The sequence below is a fragment of the Limulus polyphemus genome, unplaced genomic scaffold (assembly GCF_000517525.1).
Source record: "Limulus polyphemus unplaced genomic scaffold, Limulus_polyphemus-2.1.2 Scaffold11769, whole genome shotgun sequence".
Classification (NCBI taxonomy): Eukaryota; Metazoa; Arthropoda; class Merostomata; order Xiphosura; family Limulidae; genus Limulus; species Limulus polyphemus.
In genome coordinates, this window is record NW_013677379.1 from 2,223 (window position 1) to 9,721 (window position 7,499).

The 7,499-nt window shown below is 37.3% G+C and overlaps 1 long non-coding RNA gene across 1 annotated transcript in view; it reads right to left on the reverse strand.

The window, feature by feature from the left end:
• Positions 1–2,205: 2,205 nt before the first annotated feature.
• Positions 2,206–7,499, reverse strand: part of LOC111083875 — a 9,456-nt gene continuing 4,162 nt past the window's right edge. Inside the window, exon 2 of the long non-coding RNA XR_002609290.1 lies at positions 2,206–4,655. This is a non-coding gene — a long non-coding RNA (uncharacterized LOC111083875). The remainder of the gene's footprint in view (positions 4,656–7,499) is intronic.

A 7,499-nucleotide genomic window follows, 5' to 3' on the forward strand; every position in this document is an offset into this window, starting at 1 on the left:
CAAAGTCCACGAGTTACGACCAAACTGACCAAGTACAACAAAGTGACAAAGTCCACGAGTTACGACCACACTGATCAAGTACAGCAAAGTGACAAAGTCCACGAGTTACGACCAAGCTGACCAAGTACAGCAAAGTGACAAAGTCCACGAGTTACGACCAAACTGACCAAGTACAGCAAAGTGACAAAGTCCACGAGTTACGACCACACTGACCAAGTACAGCAAAGTGACAAAGTCCACGAGTTACGACCAAACTGACCAAGTACAGCAAAGTGACAAAGTCCACGAGTTACGACCAAACTGACCAAGTACAACAAAGTGACAAAGTCCACGAGTTACGACCACACTGACCAAGTACGGCAAAGTGACAAAGTCCACGAGTTACGACCAAACTGACCAAGTACAGCAGAGTGACAAAGTCCACGAGTTACGACCCCACTGATCAAGTACAGCAGAGTGACAAAGTCCACGAGTTACGACCACACTGACCAAGTACGGCAAAGTCACAAAGTCCACGAGTTACGACCAAACTGACCAAGTACAGCAAAATGACAAAGTCCACGAGTTACGACCAAACTGACCAAGTACAGCAAAGAGACATAGATAGTTGTGGAGAATTATGCAAATACTGACGTATTTTTAGTTGTAAGGAAGAATTCCGAATTGTTTTATATACCTCTCACCAGGTGTCATTACCTTCACAAACCGTGATTTACACTACCGACTGTTTTTAATACATTATCTAATACCAAAATGTAAAACAGGTAATTCGTTTCTTTTTTAGTGTTGTAAGCTGTCGTTATAACGTCTGTGGACTCGAGAGCAATCGCGTGAGAACACAATAATCAAATACTTTACGTACGCGAATAAATAGAGAAACTAGCAACGTGTGTGGGAGGGTCAGTCAGGGGTCCAAGGTCTGGTCTAAGCTCGGTGCCAAAACATGTTTCACTGAATAATTTAGGGGCGTATAACTCTAGATTTCAGGGTTTCATCCACGCAAAGAACGCAGTCTACTGTGCAGCTTCGTGCTAAAATAACTAAACACACTGTTATTAGTTATGTTTTTACAAATATCTACAGTAAATAACTGACGTTTACATAAACATGAATATTCATTAATTTTATTCGAAATCAAATATAACGGCACGTGAACAGAAGTGGCCTGGTCACGTTTTTACCACTAATACATGACTGGTGTGCAATAACTACAGAATATATATATTAAATATATACCAAAGACGTTTTTATTGAATTTCGCGCAGATGTACCCGATGTCCATCTGCACTAGTTGTCCGTAATTTTGAAGTGACAGAGTAGATGGAAAGCTGCTGGTCAATACCACCCATCGCCAACGCTTGAATTACTCTTTATTAATGAATAATGGGATTGACCGTGAGATTATAATGCCCAATGGCTGAAAGAAGAACATGGTCAGCGAAGGGTTTCGATTCCGTAACCTACAGATTGTGAGTTGAAAGCCTTAACCACCAGGCCTATCTCGCATGTTAACTTCGCAATTCTTTGCCCTCATCAAAATGGCAGATTTATATTCCATGATTTTTATCAATACACTGTTTTTGTAGGAATGTTCAAAGAACTCCAGTTACTGAAGGATCATACATTCAAAATCACAAAAAAAAAAAATAATCGTCACGTTGAAAAATGTCCCTTTTCTTCAGTTTTTTGCATTACCACGTGTAATTGACCTACCCAGCGGTTTTTTTTAAAAGTTCTATTCTTATAACTTTGTCCCCAGGGGGAGGGGGGCTAAAGGACCGTGTGATTTCGTACGTTCTGACAACAAATGTGCAATAGTGTAGAGGACCATTATTTTAGATGAATTAATTGTTTCAAAACCTAAAAACTGAGGGGTGTGGTGGTTAGGCGCTCGACTCGCAATCTGAAGGTCGTGGGTTCGAATTCCTGTTACCGAACTTGCTCACCATTTCGGTCAATCCCACTATTCGTTGGTTAAAAAAAAAAAGAGTAGCGGTGTTGACTAGCTACCTTCCCTCTAGTCTATCACTGCTAAATTAGGAACAGCTAGACCAGATATCCCTCGTGTAGCTTTGCGCAAAATTCAAATCAAAACCTAAAAAATTGATAAAATGGAAAGGCTTAGCTCTCTGTTATAATAACGTCACAGAATTCTTCAGTTATCTTGTTCAAATAAAGTTAGAATAATCAAAAGACACAACTAAATGAAGGGAGATGGAATTGAAGTTTATTTAATAAGATGTGACGTGGATGGAAATGTACAGTTTAGAACAATCATTGCACCGTTAGTACAAGAAACGAAAACCACTGTCACAATCCATAAAGTAAACGATCTTCAATCGGAACTGCAGGTAGTAAACAGCCCAAGCAGTTAAATAAAATACTCTAACTTTGTCTCTTTGGTTTTCAACAAATTTTTCTACGTTAACAAGACATTCGATGAACGATAAATTCGTTAGATAAAAACAGAAACCACAGTTATGCTTGGAATCACGACTGTAAAAATCAGCGATACGCCATTCACCGTTCAGTACAATAGTTGCTTTGGAACAGCATCGTTGCCCTCTAGCGGTAATAATATGCAATAACGGGGTCTTACTAGGCAATCGGTTATTGGAGAATAAAAAGCAATAATGTATATATTAGAAAAGCTTGAATTTTACGAAATATTTCGCATTTTTTTTTATTAGAACATTGAGTCTGCTTACTACTATTTCATTTAGAGGTAAGTGAAATGCAAACTGTTTGTCATTTTGCCTTTTTAACATATTATCTTTGCTTTCCGCTAGAGGGCACCTGAAAATTCAGAATAAAACAAAGAGATCGAATTTTTTTTAATAAACTACGACAGCACAGATATTTCTGCATGAGCACCGTGTTCTCTAATATCAAGAAAGACAGACGATAGTTGACAAATTATAGTATCCTTACAAACTTAAAATATAACTAATCAACCATTAGAGTACTTTTCTCTAACTGTTATTTTGACTAATTGGGAATTAATAACACGAATCAAAAATATAACAATTCTTCGTTGGTAGTTACTTAAAATTAACATCTCTTTAATTATGTTTAAAAAAAAACTCAACTATCAATCTTAATTAACTTGTCCACGCAGAGAAAAACCTCGTCATTTTTTTTGCTTTTTTCAGTTCTGGAACTCTTCTGTGTTGAATATTTAATTCCAGCTAGGATTACTGAAGTCGGCTATTAAAAAAAAACTATAAAACGTACTTGTGTATACAGTAAAAGATTAAACTCGAAACACTCTCTAATCAAAAAAGTACTTCCTCATTCGAGTTCGAAGATGAACTAACGTTTAGGTAAATGTGTATAATATATATTTATAATTATGCATGTGTGTATATATATATATATGTATATACATACACACACACACACAACCAGCTACTTAAACGGTTTAAATTGCGACAGTATCGCTTTCACTAAGAGTTCCTGTCCATGAAAGAGGGTGGCGCCCTCTAGTTACGCAGATCGATGTGTATTTCGGCACAAAATCACTTGATCTTCTCACGGCTCTCCTTGGCACGTGATCCCGAGGCTACACTTGATTCTTTGGTTTTATATGTCTATCACTGTTTCCAAGCTTCACTGGAAAAGGCACGCCGCACACCAAGACCTTTTCTCTTTTGTTAAGTTCAAAACCCAATCTTACGTCACCAGCTTATAATCCAGAGCGCACCCTAATGGTGTAAGCTCACCACTTACATTAGTCGTTGTTTATGAACGTGCTAAAACTCGATAACGTAAAAGAACATGGAAAAAGGCAAAAAAACAACAACAACCAAGATCACGTGCTGTATAACCTGCTTGTCTATTAGATGTTCTGGATTTTTAACGTTACTTTTGACAAACTTGATAGGGGTGTGAAAAATACATTAACATCTAAACCACACACACATTAATACAGAAAGATATTTTTAAAGTTTTTTTTTTATAATACATGAAAAATTTCGATAAGAAAACAAAAACACACCCGCTTCTAAGTTCTATTTTAAAGCACCTGCAACATTAGAAACTTTGAATGAACATTCCGGAGGTTAGTTAAGGACGTTTTTCTTCAGTACAGTAATCACTTTGTCTTACCTCTTCCATAGCCTGGAAACACAATATTTGAACTTAGGAAACGTGGAACGTTTTGGAAACATAACATAAATCAGAAACAAAGTTCTAGAACATGCAACACTAACACTAGAAAAGAAAGCTGGGATTCGTGGTAATTTCCACATTGGTTTTTATATCTGTAAACCAATGATAGCCACACCAGGAATTGGCCTATATTCACTACAAACGCACAAGTTATTATCAGAAGAAAATGTAGGCCTAAGGAGGTTGAGCTGAATGTCTGGTAACTAGCAAGTTTAGGCCTATCACACTGCCGTTTCCACGCTGTGGTTTGACGCGCCATCTGCATTTTCCAAGTTTTTCGTATCGTTTTTTCTGTCCGACGATTCCCCTTCCTCCTCGATGGTTTGAATAGTTCCTCGTTTCGATTCTTCTCTCTCGATGTTTTTTAGGCTGCTTTCGATGGCTTCCGAGGAGATGGAAGACGAACGTTTCTCTGCGAGCCTCTTTAGAATGGCGGGATTATTCCGAGCGTCAATACCACTGCGGAAAGCGTTTACAACTCGAATCTGTAGAGAGAGAGAGAGGTTCAAGAGGTAGACGTGAGTAAAGAAATATCATTAGATCAGATACAGAAACGAGTTGAAGCTAAGAGATTTTATCTACGAACCCTTTTCTAGGCCTATATGGTTTTTAAGACATTACCACCATCTTATTATATACGTTTTCAAAACAAGGCTATTCGCTTATTTACAGCAGAGAAACTCGTTTTCAAATTTGGCAGTCCGCAGCGCCATCACTTATTGTAATAGTATGACATTTTAAAAAGTTTTGTGTAGTACTTAAACTAAAAAGTTTTTATTTAAATAAAAATTTTAATCCTATTGTAATGCTGCATTTTTCAACTTCACAGAACAAATTAGTGGTAGTTATATAAGGAATGACACCATTCTGTTTTAATGAAAAGCATAAAAGTTACTCTATTTAACCACCAGGTGTACGTCTTAGTAAGATACCAGTCTGATTGTTTCGTAACATGAGTATTATTATGTAACTCTCAATTTGTAAATATGAGGCTAACGTCATTTTGTTTTAGGTGGCGAACACTATTTTCATTTTCTTTTGATTAGGTATAAGAACAGATAGTGAGGGGGAGCCTTGTTGTTACAATTATTTAAGTAAACTACATTCATAAAAATGTGTATGTTTAACAAGATGATATAATATCGACACTTACTGGCTATTTAACAGTGAAGTTGAGCTTATATATTTGGTAAAATAGTTTGGTGTAATAGTATCGATATTGGTTATATAATAAGTGGGGTACATTTCGTGTATTTATTAAAATTAGCTTGATTGAGTACGTAATAAAACGACTTTGGGGCCTTATCACATATTTTCGTTTCGTCAAGGATTACCTGATCATCCTGGATCTTAACAATGGCCTTACATTGTAGCTATTATTGCAAAAGGCTACGTTCTAAGGATGTCATGTCTAAAGCTCACTCCTCCTCCCTGATGACTTTCCATAAACCACAAAATTTACGAGAATGACAGTCTTCTTGCGCCCATTTCATCAGTCCGATCGAATAGAAATCCATAGACGTGATTGGCCAATATGTCTTCGTATGGAACATCATGAATAAACATTTCATTCTCCAGCTGCTTAACGTATACGACGTTTCGCCAGATATGTTGTGAAAGCAACTTGTATACACGTGACTTCTGTTGCTTTTCCAGATTCTTACTGTTGCCTGGGGTGCGTGGACGATTTTTTTCCACTGGCCTTTGTGTTCGGGGATTGTCACTTGTTGCAATACAATTTACCACGTCTGGGGTACGACTTGCTTCAGGTCTTTTTCTGGATGCACCAACTAAATCTAATTTTCTTTATTGCCATTAAATACATAGGATATTGTAAATTCTGAATGCACGACCTGAACGCGTATTTGTAATCTAGCGATATTAAAATCTTGGGTCGGAAGGAGCTGTTACACATCCCTCCCCTACGAAAGAAATGTTAAAATGTAGTTTTGATACATTCCGTTTCATCGCAACTTTATATCGGCTGTGGTTGTCATGTGACTTGCATTTCGAAAATCGTTTTAATATAATCTACTAAACCTCGTGTAGTTTCTATATTATACATAATAATAATAGTTAAACGTATACAAACTATTAGATTTACTCTACACCAGGTGGCTTAACGTTTCTGTATAATAGAAAGTATTGATCAGTTGAAAGCCAAACTTTATCACATCTTTCATCGTCATGTATTATAAAAATCACAATCGTTCAATTACTTAATCTCGAATATTCTAAGGTCCTGTTAGGAATACGTTTCCAACTTGGTACCTGTTACGGTTTTTATTAAGCTTGTAATTATTCGTTCAATAAAAAGAAAAGATCTGATTGCATCCACGTGTTCTCAAGCTTATGAAGAGTTCATTCAAATCGTACAGTCTGACCAACACAACAAGTTGGTTCAAATCGTCCAGTCTGACCAACACAACAAGTTGATTCAAATCGTCCAGTCTGACCAACACAACAAGTTGATTCAAATCGTCCGGTCTGACCAACACAACAAGTTGGTTCAAATGGTCCAGTCTGACCAACACAAGAAGCTGGTTCAAATCGTCCAGTCTGACCAACACAACAAGCTGGTTCAAATCGTCCGCTTTGACCAACACAAGTTGATTCAAATCGTCTGCTCTGACCAATATAACGAGTTGATTCAAGTCATCTACTCTGACCAATACAAGTTGATTCAAATCGTCCAGTCTGACCAACACAACAAGTTGGTTCAAATCGTCCAGTCTGACCAACACAACAAGTTGGTTCAAATCGTCCAGTCTGACCAACACAACAAGTTGATTCAAATCGTCCAGTCTGACCAACACAACAAGTTGAATCAAATCGTCCAGTCTGACCAACACAACAAGTTGATTCAAATCGTCCAGTCTGACCAACACAACAAGTTGATTCAAATCGTCCAGTCTGATCAACACAACAAGTTGATTCAAATCGTCCACTTTGACCAACACAAGTTGATTCAAATCGTCCGCTCTGACCAATACAATGAGTTGATTCAAATCGTCCGCTCTCACCAATACAATGAGTTGATTCAAATCGTTCGCTCTGACCAATACATATATACAGGGCTACAGAGATAATAGTCACGGTCCAATACAAATATAGGGCTACAGAGATGATAGTTACGGTCCAATACAAATATAGGGCTACAGAGATGATAGTCACGGTCCAATACAAATATAGGGTTACAGAGATAATAGTCACGGTCCTATACAAATATAGGGCTACAGAGATAATAGTCACGGTCCTATACAAATATAGGGCTACAGAGATGATAGTTACGGTCCAATACAAATATAAGGCTACAGAGATGATAGTTA